The sequence below is a fragment of the Leucopleurus acutus genome (genome assembly GCF_964270905.1).
Source record: "Leucopleurus acutus genome assembly, chromosome: 6".
In the NCBI taxonomy this organism is placed as follows: Eukaryota; Metazoa; Chordata; class Mammalia; order Artiodactyla; family Delphinidae; genus Leucopleurus; species Leucopleurus acutus.
The window spans coordinates 44,204,374-44,220,216 of record NC_139149.1 but is presented as its reverse complement, the minus strand read 5'-3'; the positions used below and the strand labels follow the sequence as shown (position 1 = coordinate 44,220,216).

At 37.2% G+C, this 15,843-nt stretch overlaps 1 pseudogene across 1 annotated transcript; it reads left to right on the top strand.

Annotated features, from left to right (window-relative positions):
• Positions 1-4,550: 4,550 nt before the first annotated feature.
• Positions 4,551-5,367, top strand: LOC309962876 (large ribosomal subunit protein uL30-like; annotated as a pseudogene). The gene has a single exon. The product of its transcript is annotated as a large ribosomal subunit protein uL30-like (transcript).
• Positions 5,368-15,843: the final 10,476 nt, after the last annotated feature.

The following is a 15,843-nucleotide window of genomic DNA, read 5'->3' as shown; positions in this document are numbered from 1 at the left end:
AGTAAGATAAAGAGTATAAATGATTTGTTATTTTGAAACAATCAGTTGGTTAAATTTACCTGAAGGGAGGGGTGTTTTAGCTTCTGTATTTAATGAAAGCAGGTTAAAATGCATAGGCTGATAAAAGGAATTTACAGCTCTGGGTTTTTTTTTCCCCAAAATATAACTACCTGGGGTTGGGGATGGGACATTGTGCAAGGATGTCTTTATTTAAGTTTGCTTTTCTCAAGAATTATGCACCAAGAAGGTATGAGGCTGAGAGGCATCTAGTTATATATCAGGTTTAAATGTTGATTAATCATAAAAAGCATATTTTATAAGGGGGAAAATGCATTCAACTTTTTCCCTGAGTAAAGTATGCAGAAAACCTGCTTAAATGGGGCATATAATTTTTAATGACTCAGGCCTTTAGTCCTTGGAAATGAACCAAGTATGATAAATAAGATGGAAGCTGGAGAATATTGAGCTTGTCGTCATCACATCATCAAATTAGAAATCACCTGAGGATGTATATGAAGGATAATATCTTGAAAGGATTAGTCTTTAGTCTAGCTCACTTTGAAGAGTGTGCAATAAGTTGAAGAAAGTTGATTATAGTCAGCTAATCCAAAAATCTCTTCCTGATATTTGGGAGATACTGACATGATAATCAAAAATAGTGTAAAACTTTCATTTCAATAAAAATCTATCAGTGTTCAGTTTCTCATATAAATTATTTTTGAGTCCTTTTCCTTTGACTCATATAGTGTTTACAAGAAATTGTGTTCCCACCTTGCATCTTTCTTTTGCTAACTTTTGACCTTTGATTTTTCAAATACTTTACGGTCCACCTTATAGGTTGCTCTTACTTCTTATTTCACAGGCTGTCCATAGGAGGAAATGTTCACTAGTTAGCCCAGGAAAAAAGCAAGATTTGTGCATCTTAAAAAATAAGTGAATGCATTCATTCTTTTATCTAATCAGATATAATAATTTAAAACTATATTAAACCTGTCCCTGAAGATCACAAAGAAGACAGAATTTGGAAAATTAAAGAATTAGGTAAATTAGAAAAGCTTAAGATGAACAGATAACTAGTGAAGAAAAAAATTAAAGATACTCTATACATAATTGATTTTAATATAACACCAATGGATCATCAATGCAAAAAAACCTGTACCCATGGAGTTCAGTCTACTTTTGCTTTAAAGGTCACCCAGTGTCTTAGGACTCTCTCAAATTAAGTAACATAGACAGATCAACAAGCAAAGGAAATTTAAAACTATAGAAAAAATGGAAAATGGTGACTGACCAGTCTGATCTTATGAAATATTTCTGATTGATAATAATCAGAACAGCAATTTTCCATTTCGGTGTTGAGACAGCATCATTAACTAATCAAAGATTCACTGAAACTCTCAACATACTATACAGTTATTAAAATTATGAAAAGTTAGGCATAATATTAAGAACAAAACAAAAGATAAGGGATCAAAACTATCAATACAAAAAGAATCACAGAGCTAGGGACTAAAGGTATTATAGTAACTATCAAATATAGAACCATAAAGGTCAAGAAAATGGACATTTGACAAATCTAAATTAGATCTGTTGAGATGAGAGATGAGAATTGAGAGTTATATGTCAAAAACTAAAGAAAATTTTAATATTTATGAAAAGGCTCAGAATTCATAATGTAGAAGAAACATCAGTTCGTCTTGATAAAATAAAGTTGAAGAATGTGGATATATGTTGATTAAATGAATTCCACAAAAATTCATTCATCTTAAAAACATTCTCAAGAATATTTCACTATTTTTAGTAGAGAAAAGCAAAGGAAAGGGGAATCTTTATTGCAACTGCCAGCCGGTTATGTACCATCAATAATATTCTGGGAGAAACATTGACCACATTTATAAAGTATAAAATTAGTCCATACAGATTTTCTGATTTACATAAGAACACAATCACACACATAAATAAAATGCAAATATATATACATACACACATATGTATATTCTTGTATATGTGTGTATGCATGCTAATATTATTTTTTTTAGCATAAAATCAAAATTCTGGGCCTTAAAATGATAATTATTGATAAAAAGAAATAAGAAAAGTTATCAGCTGTGTATAATACTGTCTAACTTCTTGTTCTAACTTAAGAATTGACTTCACAGTTGCAGTTTCATTATCGATGAAATAGGTATAAAAACCTTTACCTTATATTGTTGTGTATGGATTCAGTAAGGAAATATATAGAAAGCACTTAGCACAATACCAGGCATATAGTAAATCTTTCATAAAAGTAAATATTATTAAAAGAAATCATTAAGAGAATTGGGGAATTGAATGCTTATAGTACTACTAGAAGTGCTTTTATTAGTGATACTGAATGATAAACATACTAAAGACTCTAAAAAGGTAGACCTAAATATGAAAAATTCATATTTTTAATTTGACAAATTTGCCCTATCCAAATAAATGTAACTGTTAGCTAACATTTCCATTTTAATTTATTTTATTATTTTTGGCTGTGTTGGGTCTTCGTTTCTGTGCGAGGGCTTTCTCTAGTTGAGGCGAGCGAGGGACACTCTTCATCGCGGTGCATGGGCCTCTCACTGTCGCGGCCTCTCTTGTTGTGGAGCACAGGCTCCAGACGCACAGGCTCAGTAGTTGTGGCTCACGGGCCCAGTTGCGCTGCGGCATGTGGAATCTTCCCAGACCAGGGCTCGAACCCGTGTCCCTTGCATTTGCAGGCGGATTCTTAACCACTGCGCCACCAGGGAAGCCAACATTTCCATTTTTTATGGCCAACTTCTTGGGTTAGTTGATAGATGCTTGTTTTGGCCTTTCTGTATAGTGCTTACTACTCTACTGAAAGGAAGTAAGAAGTCTATTGTATACCTTTCAATTGCATGTTGTACAGCATATCCTTTTCTCAAAGTATATGAACTGATTTCAAAGGTCAGTTATTAAATGTCCTAATATTTGTGGCAGATCAAGTGTGGACCCAGAATCATTGGAAGTTCTATATACATCAAAGATAAAGACATGATGAAGTTAAAACTTTTGTTTTCTAGAAAACCACATTCTTTAGATCTATCTAGGAAATCAGCTGAATATGCATGAAACTGTGCTATCATCTGGTTTACATTTTCCCATCTGGTCCAAAGAATAGTGTCTGTCCAATCTCTTGCTAAAGCAAATACACTATAATTGGTTATTCTCCATATCTATGAGTTTAGTAATTATATTAAATGGAAATTTGGCTAGTTGGATATTTATTCATTTATTTATTTCTTCAATTGTATTCTATGGATTGACAATAAAGTATTATCAGTGAATCCACGTTGGCATTTGATGACGACCATTTTCTAAGTGCTTGCAAGATATCAGTTTTGTAAGCATTCCATAATTTTGCTAGTCTACAAATTTCAGAATTCAACATTCAGCACTTAAACTCCAATAATGTTTTCTTTGTTTTCAATTGTATGAGCATAATATTCCATCCCATGAGTAAGCAACTATGAAAACTAAGCATAAAAATGTGGCCAGAATTTGGCATAAATTATGAGTCTACAAATAAAGATTAATTTTCCTTTTAATTAATAAAACCTAGTGTTTGGCATTTTCTCTTCTAAATTCTTCAGAATCTAGAGTATATTTTTAGAATTGGGTTTGCATCCCAATTTCAAAACAACTTCTCTGAATTTCAGTTACTTCCTCAGTAAGTATGGATATAGTAATACTTGTATTCTAGGATTGTTGTGAATAGAAGATTCACAACAAAATAAGGTGTTTGTGAAGCATCTAATATAAGATCTGGAACACTGTAGAGATTCAATAAACCAGAGGAAAAATTGTTGTTATTCTATAAGTCCAATTTCAAGCACCCACAAGGGTGGTCTTTCAGCTCTCTGTTCAGCTTCTCTACTTGTTTTTGTCTCTAGTGGTGGTGCAGGTTCAGGGCCAGGAGAAACTCTGGGCTAAGAGACTGTAATTGTCTAGGGAATGGGAGTAGGGTGAGGATTTGGAGTAGGATACAAATTGATGGGATTGTCACCACTGAGCAGGCTAGGGAAGTGGGGTAGAAACCCTTGCCGAGGTGAGGGAGGCAGAGTAAGATCTGAGAATCTTGGGGCCCACAGATAAGAGAGGAGGTGTTATTATTGAAACAGGAAGGGGTAGGTATCTTTGCTCAAAGTCCAGGTATACCATTTGTAACTGAATGAGGACAGTAATGTCAGCTGAGTACTTGTAACATCCAACCATTTACAGTGCATTGATCTTGAGCAGCTTCAGGCTGAATTTGTCTCCCAGGACAAAAGGAGGTTAGACCCCCAGGGAAGGAGAGACTAACTACACATCTTCCCAGACTTACAATGGCATTATGTCTTTATAAACCCATCGTAAGCTGAAAATACCATTCAATCAAAAATGTATTTAATACACCGAACCTACTGAACGTCACAGCTTAGCCCAGCCTACCCTAAAAGTGCTCACAGAACACTTACATTAGCGTACGGTTGGGTAAAAAATCATCTAACACAGCCTCTTTCCTGGCTGGAACCATGGAAGGTGCTGAGGAGAAGAAAAAGAAGTTTCCTGCTGTGCCAGAAACCCTTAAGAAAAAGCGGAAGAATTTCTCAGAGCTTAAGATCAAGCACCCGAGAAAGAAATTTGCCCAGAAGATGCTTTGAAAGGCAAGGAGGAAGCCTTATCTATGAAAAAGCTAAGTACGATCACAAGGAATACCAGCAGATTTACAGAACTGAAATTCGAATGGCTAGGATGGCAAGAAAAGCCGACAACTTCTACGTACCAGCGGAACCCAGATTGACATTTGTCATCAGGATCAGAGGTCTCAGTGGTGTGAGCCCAAAGGTTCGAAAGGTGTTGCAGCTTCTTCGCCTCTGTCAGATTTTCAATGGCACATTTGTGAAGCTCAACAAGGCTTCGATTAACATGCTGAGAACTGTGGAACCATACATTGCATGGGGATACCCAAACCTGAAGTCAGTAAATGAATTGATCTACAAGTGTGGTTAGATCTACAAGTGTGGTTATGGCAAAATCAACAAGAAGCGAATTGCCCTGACGGATAATGTGTTGATTGCTCGATCTCTTGGCAAATACGGTATTATCTGCATGGAGGATCTGATTCATGAGATCTATACTGTTGGAAAACGTTTCAAAGAAGCAAACAACTTCCTGTGGCCCTTCAAATTGTCTTCTCCACGAGGTGGAATGAAGAAAAAGACTACCCATTTTGTAGAAGGTGGAGATGCTGGTGACAGAGAAGACCAGATCAACAGACTTATAAGAAGGATGAACTAAGGTATCTACCATGATTATTTTTGTAATCTGGTCAGTTAATAAACAGTGACTGCTTTCAAATTGAAAAAACAAAATCATCTAACACAAAGCCTATTTTCTAATAAAGTGCTGAATATCTCATGTAACTTACTGAATACTGAAAGTGAAAAAGAACAGTTGTATGGGTACCGAATGCTTGTACGTGTATCCATTGCTTATCCTTGTGATTGCATGGCTGGCTGGGAGCTGTGGCTGCCACTGTCCAGCATCATGAGAGTGTCGTGCTATGTATCAGTAGCCCAAGAAGAGATTAAAATTCACAATTCAAAGTTCAGCTTCTAGTGAATGCATATTGCTTTGGCACCATCGTGGTCAAAAAATCGTAAAGTCTAGCCATCGTAAGTCGGGACTGTCTTTATATCTTTTCCAATTCAGAAGTGAACCCCCCTGCCCCAAGCAGCTCCCGCTCAGGGACACTGAAATCTCTGAAACACTAGCTTATGGAGTCTTGAACTTCTTTACACTGGAAGCAAACTGTTAGCCATAAAGGTTTTAAAATGCAAATAAACAGAAATAACCAATTTGTTTCTATTTTAATATATAGGATATGGATAAGAACACCAAAATGTATCTGGAACCCTGTCCCAACTGTGATTTCTTTCTCCACTATGGGCAGCTTTTCTAAAAATATCAGGTTTATTGAGGTATAATTTACATATAATAAAATTCTCCGTAGGTTTGATTTTGTTGAGACACAAGACAACTCTTCTTCAACTATCTTACTAGACACTTGTGCAAAGGCCATTCAGGCTGCACCACAAATTGTTGATGAAATTCAGCTTCCCACACCACAGCGGTCTATGTTGGAATGGAAGGAGCATCATATCAGTGGCCCAGGTGGAATCCTGAGACCAGCTAATTCCATTATATTCCTGTCATTTTTGCCACCACCAGAAAATGTAGTCTCTCTTGCCTCCCAGTCCCAGTACTGTTTGCTCTGGGCCTCCTAACCTCCGTTTCCGCTCTCTATCCAAACTTTCCTTCCAACTGCAGCTTGCATTCCTTTGTAAATGACTCCTCTGTCTTTAATGCTGATGTAGTCATTAATGGAGTTGCAGTGTGCACATTTTGCCTGCTGATGGGTTTGGAGAGTCCCTTAGATATGTGTCCAGTATTACAAGCATACATGCATCCTCCCCATGACCCCTCTCCTTCCACACACTCTAGAATGTTCTTCCCTGATAGTGTGTAAGCTCCATGGTGGCACAGATTTTTGTTTTGTTCACTAATGTGGACCAAGTAACCAGAACAGTGCCCCTCCTAGAGTAGGTATTCCATAACTATTAGTTAAATGAATGAAGTCTTTGGGTATTCTTCAAAAAATATATGGTTATATGCTAGTATAAAAATAAATGATTAAAAAATTCTCTTTCCCTCATGGAGTTAACATTCTAATGTGTGAGTGTTAGAAAAGGCCAGACACCAGGAATGTAAACATTGTACTATGGGGAAAATAAATCAAGCTAAGGAAATAGAGAGTTACTGGTAGTGTTTTGGTTATTTTAGGTAGAGTGGGCAGGACAGTCCTCTTTGGGGAGACAAATTTGGACAGAGTATTGAGTGATGTGAAGATTTTGGACATGAAGAGATTTGGGAGCAGGCAAGGGTAACAGAAAGTATAAAGGTCATGAGATGGGAGCATGTTTTGTGCATCTGAAGGAGAGAGAAGAGTGGGAAATGTTATCAGGGAGATGAGCAAGGGCTGTATTGTGCACGTCTTATAGGTTATGCTAAGGATTTTGAATTTTATTTAAATGTGATGGAAGCCATGGGAGAGTTTGGAACAGGAAAATCACACAATCTCATTTATAGGATTAAAAGATCACTGAGTAAAAGTCTACTTGGTGAAGAGACCAGCAAGGAGACTATTGCAGCATCAAGTGAGGGATGATGGTGGATTGAACTGGGATGGTGGCAGTGGAGGGGAGCTCAGGTTCTGGATATATTATGAAGGTAGAGTTTTGAAGGTGGATTCCATGTGGGTAAGGGAAAGAGAGGAATTAAGGAGGGGCCCTAGGTTTCTTAACTGAGCTGGGATATCCTTTTTATTGTAAGTGTTTCCTCAGGGAAGAGAGTGAACTGATGCATTTTAGGAAAATATTTATTCTGTCTCCCTGCAAACTCAAAAGAAAATGGTTATTTAAAAAAAACAGTCTACCTTTTTTCTTTTAATATTTTTTATTTTGAAAAATGTCAAGAAGGTGAAAAAATAGTACAATGGACAACTATATACCCTTCGCCTACATCCATTAATTGTTTATATTTTATTGTATTTGTTATCTCTCTCTCCATATATATACACACGAACACATACAATTTTCCCTCTGATGCATTTGAAAGTATATTGCAGACATCATGAAGCTGCACCCCTAATATTTCAATATATATTTACTGATAACAAGGAAATTTTCCTACACAAGCACCAGACCAGAGACATTTAACATTGATACAATGCTATTAATCTAATATGCAACCCATATTGAAATTTTCTGTTGTACAAATAATGTTTTTTCTTTTACCCTGAGTCAACCAAGTCTCATTCGTTGCCTGAAGTTATGTTTCTTTAGTTTCCTTTAATCTGGAGAAAGAGTTGGCAAATTTTTTATTAAGGCTCAGATAGCAAATATTTTAGGCTTTATGGGCCACATATAGTCTCTGTTGCAACTGCTTACCTCTGCTATTACAGAGCAAAAAGAGCCATTGACAACCTGATGAGTGTGGCTGTGTGCCAATAAAACTTTATTTATGGACTATGAAATTTGAATTTCATATACATTTCATGGTTCATGAAATATTATTCTTCTTTTGATTTTTCCCCAACAATTAAAAAATATAACCAAGGTCTGCTTGTGGGCTGTACAAAAACAAGCTGCATTTATCCATTGGCCTATAGTTTGCCAATCGCTGATCTAGAACAAACTTCTCACCTTTTTATTGTCTTTAATGACACTGACATTTTTGAAAAGTCCAGGCCTGTTGTCATGTTGAATGTCAAAATCAGATTAGTCGGATTGTTTCTTCGTTATTAAATACAGGTTAGTCATTTTTGCAAGTACGTATTCAGGTGGTGGTGTGTCTTTCTCAGTGCCTCACAGGTCAAGAGGTATATGTGATATCAGTTTATGCTATTATTTGTGATGCTCCCTTCTTTTCTCTAATTCAGTTTTGTGAGCATAAAATGTGACATTCTTATTGATCTGACCATGTCCATATTCAGAGAACCTATAAACATTGGAATTCATAATGAGAAACCAACGGGTACCCAATAGAAACACAATTATATGGGGAGATGATCAACCACCATGAACCTTGTGCATTGTTGATGGCATACTGTTAGTAAGAGACAAACATTTTCAAATGAATGAAGAGTTTTATGACATTATTACTTTTACTTTGTTTTATTAAAAAATTTAAAAAAATCATATACAGAAAATTGGGCCAGTCACATGCCTCTATTCATGGTATACTATTATCTTCTATCTCTGTGAGGCCCCTCTCATTTTATTTCTCCTTTTTTTATCAATCTTCCTCTCCCTGCCCACCACCCCTCCATAGAAACCCACTCTACTGCATTTGGATATATTTGTATCTGAAAAATATAGCATGTTGCCTTGTATTTGTATGTTTTAAATTTACATAAGTGACAGTGTATTACAATCTCATTTTTTTCTGACTTTCTTATTCCACACTATGTAAAGATTGATGCATATTGTTCTATGTGTCCTTCTGCTCTGAGCATAATATTCCATAGTGCACATCTACCATGCTTTATTTATTTATTTCCCTAGCAAATTGCAGCTGAGTTGCTTCCAACTTCCTTTTACCACAAACACTGCTGTGATAAACAAAATCATACATCAGTCCTTCTATATCTCTGCCCCTATTTCTCTGGGACATGTACTTAGGAGGACTGGGGGTCACAGGGTATGCACATCCTACAGCACTCTGAGCACTGCCAGACAATAGGGCCCCATCGCTCCCCATGCCTGTCAGTGATCCACAAGGTTCCTACTTCTCCATATTCTCACTAACATTTCTAATTTTTTGCCAAAGTGGTAGGTATAAAGGGATGCCTCATGTTTTAAATTTGCATCTGTATGAGAGTTAGTGTAGTTGTTCATCTCTTCAGATAATTATTATTCTCTTGGGTTTCTCATCTTGTACTTGTTGATGCAAGGCAAGAGTCCTTTCTATCTTCTAAATATAAATTGATAGTCTTTTTTGATGTGTTTATATTACAAAGTGGGAATTAGAGAGAAAGAGCATGGGAGAGAACAAATATGGCAGAATGTTAACAGTTAATGAATCTTTTAAGAGTTTATATAGATTTCATCATGTTATTCTTCCTACTATATGTTTGAAAATGCCTATACTAAAAATTTGGGGTTTTCTTTGCATCGATAGAGCTCTATGATGTTATGCTATGCTACGCTATGCTATGATGCTTGTGGATGTTTACTTGTGGAGCTGAAATATAGAAAGCACTTATACATTAATTTATCTATTGAAGAAATAGATATTGATAAACCGTCATGAGACAGGTGCTCTTCTGAGTAGTGGTGATACGGTGGTGAATGAGACAAGTCCTTAATTGTAAGGAAATGACTCCTAAGTGAAGGAGGATGGACCATACATAAGAAAACCAGTAAAGGAAAAATATAATTTCATGTAGTAACACATACTCTGAAAAAAATAAAACAGGTTGTATGATAGTGACTAGGGAGGTCTGATGTACTATAAATGTGAAATCAGTGGACTGAGTGAATAAGAATTTTTAGATTAAAGATAGAATGGCGTGATAGGAGATCATGGACTTTGAAATCAGACAAATCTGGGTTCAAACTCTGGTCTCTTCACTAGATAAGGACTCAGACAGACTTGGATTTAGATCCTATTTCACTCTGTGGCAAATAAAAGATTCTTAATAAATACTCTCTTGCTCACGTTTTATTAATCACTGAATAAAACAGAGGGCCACCAGTAGGCAGGCATGCAATCGAGAGAGGAAAGAGAGTGAGTAGTGAACAATAAATCAGAAAAAAGAGGAGGAAGAGAGGAATCAGGGTGAAACAGGAAGATGGAGGGACAGCGGGAGAACAGAAATGTTAGGGGCCGGGGTTTAGTGAAGGGATCAGTGGGAATTATTACATAAAATGGAGTTCTCTTAAATGAAGGATGACTCAGAATTGGTGCCATGGTTAAACACAGACTGAGCAGACAGATCCTTCCTTTTGGGGCCGTTTGAGTTCATGAGACAATATTAACATTACCTCTTTCCCCTTTCTGGCTTTTTAAGGAATCTGATGGACTTTGCATAATGCCAGGCTAACGTTAATGTAAAACCTCAGAGGTGTGCAGGGGTAGATCTGAATGAAGTTGGGCCAATCAGGGGAGAATAAGGCCATGGTTATTAGTGAGCTTGAGAAAAGGGCCAGAGCTATTATTCAGAGAAATGTCTGGCAACCTTTTCATTCTATACCTTGATATTTTTTTTTTAACATCTTTATTGGAGTATAATTGCTTTACATTGGTGTGTTAGTTTCTGCTGTATAACAAAGTGAATCAGCTATATGTATACATATATCCCCAAATTCCCTCCCTCTTGCATCTATACCTTGATTTTAAGAGGTTTTCAAATTTAGTTCTTATATTCACAACAGGTTGGAAATTGACAGCTGTTTCTTAAACCAGATGCAGTTTTCATTAAAAGAAATTTTGATTGAAAATGGTTCTCCTCAAGAGTAGCAGAAGAAGGGGAGGGGGGAAAAGAATTATCTTGGCATTATGCTGTAGATTTTTTTTAAATTATATTAATATTCTAATTCATCATGATATGAATTAGAAAATTAATATCCTATAGCTCCACGGCTATATTATAGGAACTCAGGCATGGCAAGAAAGTCAAGAGGGGCTTAGGAGGATCCAGAATTAGTTCGTATCAATAGGCAGACACAGATATAGGAAATCAGAAACTAAGAGGGTAAATCAAAATTAGGTAATGAATATCAGAGCTCAGGGATTTCTGATATCCTTTTTAACTCTTGTCTTAGGACAAGGAAAGTAGTTGGCTAAAATTTTAATGAGAAGTTAGAGAAACCAGAAGTTCCACAGAGTTCAGTCTATACAGCAGAGCCCTTGGCACATAGTAATAAATTAATGTGTTGAATAGATTAATGAACAGATCAGAGGTACCAGAATTAACAGAGTTGACCCTCTCCCACAGTGAGATGCAAATATTTTTTGGCCCATCTAGAATCCATTTCTGCCTGTCCTGGACACAGCATCCCAGTTTTCCTCCCCTCCCCGAACCCTCATTCTTTACTCATGTGTTTCTGCTGACCTACTTCCTGTGCAATTTGTAAGTGCAATTTACAATCATGGTTTCAGTGATTGGTTCAGAGAAAGGTACATGGCCCAAATCTTCCTATCAGGGCTAACCTAGGGACTTTTGCTGGAATGACTGGGAGAGAGTTACATTCTATCCTGTGGGGTTGCTGGGAGAAGGCTGAAGCTGAAGCTGCCAGCAGACCTGTGGGCACCTGGAAAGAAGCTGACTGAGCATTGAACCAACACTGATAAAGCAGAGGAAAAGAACTTGAACCCATTCTAATATCATCTGAAAGCGTGCACCCTATTGTGCCTATTCTATTGAGCCAATGAATTCTTGGTTTCTTTAAACCAACTCAAATTTTCTGATATTTTAAACAAAATCAGTTAAGTAATTTCCATACAATTACTATTGGGAGAAAATTACATCTCTTAGCTGTGAGTAATCAGAAGCAGAGGGAATCTCAACAAATATCCAATATGTTGTTTCATTCTGTGCTAGACAGTAGCTAAAATATAATATGATAATTCATATTTTAGAAGATGGATAGGGACTTCCCTGGTAGCGTGGTGGTTAGGAATCTGCCTGCCAGTGCAGGGGTCGTGGGTTTGAGCCCTGGTCCGACAAGATCCCACATGCGGCGGAGCAACTAAGCCCGTGCACCACAACTACTGAGCCTGTGCTCTAGAGCCTGGGAGCCACAACTACTGAGCCCACGTGCCACAGCTACTGAAGCCTGCGTGCCTAGAGCCCATGCTCCACAATAAGAGAAGCCACCGCAATGAGAAGCCCACACACCAAAACAAAGAGTAGCCCCCCACTTGCAGCAACTAGAGAAAGCCTGCGCACAGCAACGAAGACCCAACGCAGCCAAAAATAAATAAATATATAAATTTATTTATTAAAAAAAAGGAAGATGGATAATCTGGGCTTATACTTAAATCTCTAAGGGTTTGCTATTTTATGTTTCTAATATGCTCAATAGTGAGTGAAAAGTAGAGATGTGAAAGTCTTCTTATGACATTTTCATGTACAGGGAAAATAAAAATTTCAGCTGATGAATACTCTATTCATGGAGTATATGCTGTACTAATTAATGATTCCAATTTAGTTTTGGGAATACAGTGTAGAATAAGTATGAATCTTAAATAATATCTACTTAACAATAATTGTGTGATTTACACTGTACAATGTCCGTACAACTCTAAGTACCCACATACTTAAAGCTAATTTGTTAAGATGCTTGAAGGTAGGGCAGTGTTTTATCAAGTACTAACTTGTTGGTCAGCCATTCAATAATATGGTCCAGAATATAAAAATAAGTGAAATGAGCACCTTAATTAGCCAAACCAAACACTGGAAAATTCATGCAATAACTCTCATATTTAGTTTATACCAGTCTAAAATATTTCATCCAAGAATATATGGTATGAATGTTACAGTTTGCATATAGAGGAACTGGCAGGAAAATGCCGCCTGTTTGGACACTGTGGTAGGAAGAATAATGACTCCCTAAAGACATCCATGTCCTCATCCCCAGAAGCTGTGACTCTGTTATCTTAAATGGTAAAAAGGACTTTGCTGCTGTGATTAAGGTTTAGGACCTTGGGATGGCAAGATTATTCTGGATTATCTGGGGGGGTCTAACCTAATCACATAATTCTTTAAAAGTGGAGAAACTTTCCTGACTGTGGTCAGAGGGAGATGTGACTAAGGAAGAATAGTCAGAGAGATGCTTTGAAGATGGAGGAGGGGGCCCACAAGCCAAGAAATTTGGGTGGCTTCTAGAAGCTGAAAAAGGCAAGGAAAGAGATCTGCCCAGACCCTCTAAAAAGGAATGTAGCCCTGTTGACACCTTGACTTTAGCCCAATGAGACGTACATTAGACTCCTAATCTACAGAACTGTAAGATAATCCATTTGTATTGTTTTACATTATTAAGTCTGTGGCCATTTGTTTCAGTGCAATAGGAAAATAATACAGTCGTTAATGCTTTCTGTCAGGCCAGCACTGCATTTGACCATATACTCTGCAGTCTCACAGCAACCCAAACTATGTAGTAGAAATGTTTGCCTCTTTATACATACATGTATAGATGAGGTCGTAGTTCCTCTGCTGATATATTTCCATAAGCAACAAAGAAATAAAAAACAACCATGAGAATATGAAGCAGAATAAACCTAAGACCACTATCTGGTTTTTTTTGGTATGCGGGCCTCTCACTGTTGTGGCCTCTCCCGTTGCGGAGCACAGGCTCCAGACGCGCAGGCTCAGCGGCCATGGCTCACGGGCCCAGCCGCTCTGTGGCACGTGGGATCTTTCCGGACCGGGGCACAAACCCGTGTCCCCTGCATCGGCAGGCGGACTCTCAACCACTGCATCACCAGGGAAGCCCTGACCACCATCTTGTTTTAACTGACCAATTTGCTTGATTTTTCAGGAGTCCCAAAGCAATCTGGGTCCATGTTTCTTTTTGTAATTGGCCAAAGTGTCTTACCTGTAGTGCGAAGAATTAATCAGTGGTACAACCCATGTTGCAGAATTTAAATAAGAGAAGTGGCTCATTTAAAATGCAATTGGGAAATATTCATTACCAGAGATCAGACTGCCTAGACAACAGGATAAGTATGTTAGATATGCTAAAGAAGTAGATTGCATCGAAATATGTTTTAATGGCAATGGAAACTGAGGAAATAATAGAATCTTGAAAAGATCTTAGAAGTCATTGAGTCCAGTGATTCTCAAGCCTGGCCATAAACAACTTCGGGGAGCTTTTTAAAAATAGAGATTCCTTGATTTCACCTCAAGTTTATCAAATCAGATTTTTTAATGGGGTTCTTGGCATTCTATATTTTAAAAAGAGCTCCTCAGGTGATTCTGATGTGAATGACATGTATTTTGGGTTCACTGACTAAGTCTAATCATCTACTCAAAATATTAATTCACCTTACAGTACTATATCAAATAACATTGGGGATATGAAGGTAAGCAAGTTAGAATCTATTATCCTGCCAATTTTTACAAGCCTAGTGATTTGGGGGTATAGAAAGAATTCAGAATCCAGTGAAGGAGACAGATTGCAATGCAGTGCAAAGTGGTAACTTAGAAGTAAGTAAGAGGTTAGAGCCAGGAGAAATAGCGTATAATGCAGCCTAGTAAGTGGAATAGTAAGGAGAATTAACAAATTCTCTTTTTAAACTCTTCTAATCACAAGAGACACACCCTCCTTATGGCAACCATTCTAATCTTGGACAACTACAAATTTGAAAATATTTCTTTTACATTAGCCAAAAATATCTCCATATAACTCTTAACCAAGGATTTTCATCCTGTTCATTATAGCTGCATGAAGTGAGATGAATAAATGAGGTGCTATAAATGGCTCAGTGCCAGGCTCAGACATAGTCGGGAAATCTTCTCAGGTCCATCCAGTGCTAGATTAGGCATGTCTCTTGTGTGCTCTCATAGCATTAAATCAATCTTACTGCAATTACTTCTTTACTTGTGTTTCTTTTGTAAGACGGTAAATGTCTTTGAGGGTAGAAACTGTATCTATTCTTTCAGAATATTTAGCAATTGGTATAAGGCCTGCCACATACTGGGTCCTCGATAAATATTTGCTAAATGAATAGACAAGTTGGTGTGTTTTACCAAATCTTAGGTTTCATCCTCTTTCTTTCCCTCTCTATGTTTCTCTTTCTCTTCACATCTAGTCAGTATTTAAAATAGTTAAGTATTTTTCTCTCACCCAGAGTTAACAACTTTGGTTCATTCAGCTGTTCCTCATACTTAATATTTTTCAGATTCTTTCCCGCCCTTGCGTTCTTCTCTGAATATCTTTTGATGGTCAATTTCCCTATGAGAGTGTGGAGAATTGATTGTGAGGCTTTAGTTGAAGTATAAGCAACACAGAGTATAATAGGCTCATCATCCACCTGGTTTTAGTCACTGCACTTCTGTCTGTGCAGCCTGAAGAGGTGTTGTCTGCTTACCCACCTTATCCACAGGTTGCCTCAAACTGAGCAGGCAGCCAATGAAAACAAGTCAGCTTTCTTTACATTAACTTTTTGAAAGCCATTCCTTCCCCAACCTGTTTCGTGCTTTTTTTTTTCTTTTTTAACTTCGTAAGTTGTAACATCATAGAAATTAAGTCTGAA